This window comes from Hippocampus bargibanti, linkage group LG13 (assembly GCF_051943395.1).
Source record: "Hippocampus bargibanti isolate YZ-2025 linkage group LG13, ASM5194339v1, whole genome shotgun sequence".
Classification (NCBI taxonomy): Eukaryota; Metazoa; Chordata; class Actinopteri; order Syngnathiformes; family Syngnathidae; genus Hippocampus; species Hippocampus bargibanti.
This window is the reverse complement of record NC_142746.1, coordinates 2,948,687-2,953,686: the sequence shown is the minus strand read 5'-3', so window position 1 is coordinate 2,953,686 and position 5,000 is coordinate 2,948,687.

The window sequence follows — 5,000 nt, the reverse complement described above, 5'->3', positions numbered from 1 at the left end:
AAGCGGAGCGTTCGAGCCAGCTGGCCCGAGCCATCGCGGAAATCAGCCAAATTACCACCAGCCTGGCTCAACGCTTCGAGGCGGCTGAGGCATGCATTTCCGCTCTCACGGCCAAGTCTTCCCCGCCCGTGAGTAGGCACGCTCCTCAATTTCCTCTTCCCTCCCGCTACGCAGGCGAAACCGGGCGCTGCGCTCAGTTTTTAATGCAGTGCACGCTCGTGTTTGAGCAACATCCATACGCCTGCGTTAGCGATGAGGCGAAGGTAGCCTTCATCACCAGCTTGCTCACGGGAGAAGCCGAGACGTGGGTGCTGGCCATCCGAGAATCCCGACCGGAGCTGCGCACCTCGTACCCGGACTTCGTCGCCGAGTTACGCCGGGTTTTCCATCATCCGGTGACGGAGTCCGAAGCGGAGGGGAGACTACTGGACTGCGTCCAAGGGGCCCGTTCAGCCGCGGAATACTCCGTCGACTTCCGCATCCAGGCCGCTGGCAGCGGCTACGGCGACCGAGCGTTGAGGGGGGTGTTTCGTCGCGGATTGAACACCGACCTCAAGGACGAGTTGGCTACACCACCTTCGACGACCTGGTCGCCATAGTCATCGGCCTGGATCACCGCCTTCGGGAGCGACAGAGGGAGCAGCACGGCCGACGGCCCAGACAGCCACGCAGCCGGTCCAGATCTCCCACACCCGGCAGCGAGCGTGTGCGGCGCCTGGAGGAATCCCCCGAACCCATGATCATAGGGGGGGGGAACGACCACACTACCCCCGGGGCTCGTCGCACCCAAGGCCCCCAGGCGAAGACCTCAGGTCCACGCAAGTCCCCGACAAGACGGCGACCACAGCGACCTCTGGAGGTCAAATCCACGACCCCCGTTACGCGGTTGGAGCTGGACAGCGAATTAATCGGCCCGTCCAGCTCCCAAACTGTGCGGGCCCTAGTGGACTCGGGGGCCGACGGGTGCATCATTGACCCCCAGCTGGCGGACTCGTTGGGCTGCCAACTGATCGATCTCCACCCCCCAAAGGAGATGGTCGACCTGGACGGCAGACTGTTAGCCCGAGTCACCCACCTCACGGCCCCGCTCAAACTCCGGGTCGCGGGGAACCACGTCGAGCACCGCCAATTTTTAGTTATGCCCTCCCGGAATGCGCCGTTGGTATTGGGTCTCCCCTGGCTCTATACCCACGACCCGTCAATCTCCTGGGAGGGTCCCACCATTCAGGGCTGGAGCCCCTACTGCTACGCCAACTGCCTACGGTCGGCTACGGCAGGGCGAGACGCCTCCCGCGGTGGACCGCCTGAGGCCATCTGCCTCAAGGGCGTGCCACACTGCTACCACGACCTGCGGGAGGTGTTCAGCAAGGACAACGCCCAATCCCTGCCGCCCCACTGACCGTATGACTGTGCTATTGACTTGCAGCCAGGGGCTCCATTACCGGACTCCAGACTTTTCCACATCTCACAACAGGAACGGGAAGCCCTGAGCACTTACATAGACTCCTCCCTCGCGGCGGGACTCATTCGGCCGTCACGGTCTCCGCTGGGCGCAGGGTTCTTCTTTATTGACAAGAAGGACGGAACCCTGCGTCCGTGTGTCGATTATCGGAGTCTGAACGACATCACCATCCGTAACAAATACCCCCTCCCCCTCATGGACTCAGCCTTCACGCCCCTTCAATCAGCAACCATTTTTTCCAAATTAGACCTCCGTAGCGCGTACCACTTGGTCCGCATCCGGGAGGGGGATGAATGGAAAACTGCATTTAAGACACCGTTAGGACATTTTGAATATCTGGTGATGCCGATCGGACTCACGAACGCGCCCGCCGTCTTCCAAAATTTGATCAATGATGTGCTCAGGGACTTCCTCAATGTTTTTGTTTTTGTTTATCTTGACGATATTCTCATCTTTTCTCGTTCCGCAGAGGAGCACCGGCAACACGTCCGACGGGTCCTGGCGCGGCTCCTGCAAAACCGGCTCTATGTGAAGGCAGAGAAGTGTGAGTTCCATGTCCGCTCTCTGTCCTTCCTAGGGTTCATCGTGGAGCGGGGGCAGCTCAGGGCCGACCCCACTAAAACCAAAGCGGTGGTGGAATGGCCGATCCCAAAGACGCGGAAACAGCTTCAGCGATTTTTGGGGTTTGCCAACTTCTACCGCCGCTTCATACGCGGGTATAGTCAGAAGGCACTCCCCCTCACTAACCTCACGTCCACCAAGATTCCCTTCAGGTGGACGCCCGATGCTGAGGGGGCATTCAATCGCCTCCGTCTAGCCTTCACCAATCCCCCTGTTCTGCGTCATCCCGACCCGGATCTCCCGTTCACGGTCGAGGTTGACGCATCCGAGTCCGGAGTAGGGGCCGTCCTGTCCCAGCGCTCTCCCACAGACCAGAAGCTACGCCCATGCGCCTTCTTCTCCCGCCGGCTCAGCCCCGCTGAGGCCAACTATGACGTCGGCAACCGGGAACTGCTGGCGGTCGTCCTGGCCCTGCAGGAATGGAGACACTGGCTTGAGGGAGCGAAACACCCCTTCACCGTCTTCACTGACCATAAGAACCTGGCGGCCATCCGGTCGGCCAAGAGACTGAACTCCCGTCAGGCCCGATGGTCACTCTTCCTCACCCGTTTTAACTTTTCTCTCACCTACTGCCCAGGGTCACAGAACACCAAGCCCGATGCCCTATCCCGCATCCATGAGCCGGCAGAAAAGGAGGAGACCACCACCAACATTCTGCCGGCCCAGCGCATCCTGGGTGCCCTGAGGTGGGAGGTTGAGAGAAAAGTCCAGCAAGCCCAGGGGACGACCCCCATCCCCAGGGGCTGTCCGAAGGATCGCCTGTTCGTCCCCCCCCCCTCTTCGCACGGAGGTGCTCGTCTGGGGGCACACCTCCAGGATTGCCTGTCACCCGGGGGTCAACAGGACGATCCAACTCATCGCCCAACGATTCTGGTGGCCGGGGTTCCGGAAGGACATCACCCTCTTCGTGAAGGCCTGCCCGACCTGTGCCCGTGGGAAAGCCTCCCATCAGCCCCCGGCAGGACTCCTCCGGCCGCTACCGGTACCGTCTAGACCCTGGTCCCACATCTCTGTCGACTTCGTGACAGGCCTCCCCCCCTCCCGTGGCAAGACGGTCGTCCTTACTGTTGTGGACCGATTCTCTAAGTCGGCCCACTTCGTCTCGTTAACCAGGTTGCCGTCCGCCATCGAGACGGCTCAACTCCTGGTTAACCACGTCGTCCGTCTCCACGGGATTCCGACGGACATCGTGTCGGACCGGGGACCGCAGTTCGTGTCCAAGGTATGAAAACGTTTCTGTCGGTCCCTAGGGGCGTCGGCGAGTCTGTCGTCTGGATACCATCCCCAGACCAACGGACAGACGGAGAGGAAGAACCAGGACCTGGAGGCGGCCCTCCGGTGCGTGTGCCTCCACAACCCGGCGTCGTGGGCCCTGCACCTACCCTGGGTGGAGTACGCCCACAACTCCCTGGTCTCCGCAGCCACAGGTCGGTCCCCATTTATGTCCGCCTGTGGCTATCAGCCGCCCTTGTTTCCCACTCAGGAGGGCCAGGTGGAGGTCCCGTCTATTGAACATCACCTCAGACGGGCCCACCGAGTCTGGAAGGAGACCAGGGACGCCCTGACACGCACCGCATCCCGGAACCAGCGGGTGGCGGACCGTCACCGGAGACAGGCACCCAACTACCAGGTCGGGCAGGAGGTGTGGCTGTCGACGAGGGACCTTAGGCTGGCAGGGTCTTCAGCCAAGCTGGGCCCACGCTTCACGGGTCCCTTCCCCATCGAGGCCATCCTCAGCCCTGTCTCGGTGAGCCTCCGGCTGCCACCCACCATGAGGATCCACCCCGTTTATCATGTTTCCCTCCTCAAGCCAGTGGAGACCAGCCCCTTAGCCCCCACGCCCGCCGCCCCACCTCCCCGCCGGATATTGGACGACGGACCAGTCTACACCGTGCGGGAGATACTGGACTCCAGGCGCAGGGGCAGAGGAGTGCAGTACCTGGTCGACTGGGAGGGCTATGGACCTGAGGAACGTCAATGGGTCCCAAGTTCCTGGATCCTCGACCCATCCCTCACCCGGGCGTTCCATGCGGCTCACCCATCCAAACCTGGTGGGCCGCCGAGAGGCGTCCCTTGAGGGGGGGGCACTGTCACATCTCGTTGCCATCCGGGGCGCGCCCCGCCCCTCCTGTCACCTCCTCCGCCAATCTTGGGAGACGGCCCCTCCAATCATCATTCACCTGGGTTCCCACAGCTGGCTTTCTCTAAAGTAAAGTGCATTTCTGTATTCAGGCCGGGGTGTGACAAAACAATGAATTACAAAGTACTCATGGGAAAGGTGAGGGTTTACTTCAATGAATTACTGAAATCGGACTTGTGCTCAGCAGACCCTCCCAGGAAGCGTGTGGACTCACCAATTCTTAGCCGTCATGGGAAGCGGCGACCAGAGAGGAAGTCAATGGAGGTGCTTAGCGTCACAGAGGGAGGATCACCCGTCCCGGTACGGCGAGCCATTGACATGGCAAGGCATGGTCAAGGGTAGGATACTAAACTTTTGACCTGAGATTCTTTCTTTTCACCTTCACAGAAAGTTCTTAACTTTGTCATTATTTAAGATAATTGACAATGCTGGATACTCAAGACTTGTCACATCTCGTTGCCATCCGGGGCGCGCCCCGCCCCTCCTGTCACCTCCTCCGCCAATCTTGGGAGACGGCCCCTCCAATCATCATTCACCTGGGTTCCCACAGCTGGCTTTCTCTAAAGTAAAGTGCATTACTGTATTCAGGCCGGGGTGTGACAAAACAATGAATTACAAAGTACTCATGGGAAAGGTGAGGGTTTACTTCAATGAATTACTGAAATCGGACTTGTGCTCAGCAGACCCTCCCAGGAAGCGTGTGGACTCACCAATTCTTAGCCGTCATGGGAAGCGGCGACCAGAGAGGAAGTCAATGGAGGTGCTTAGCGTCACAGA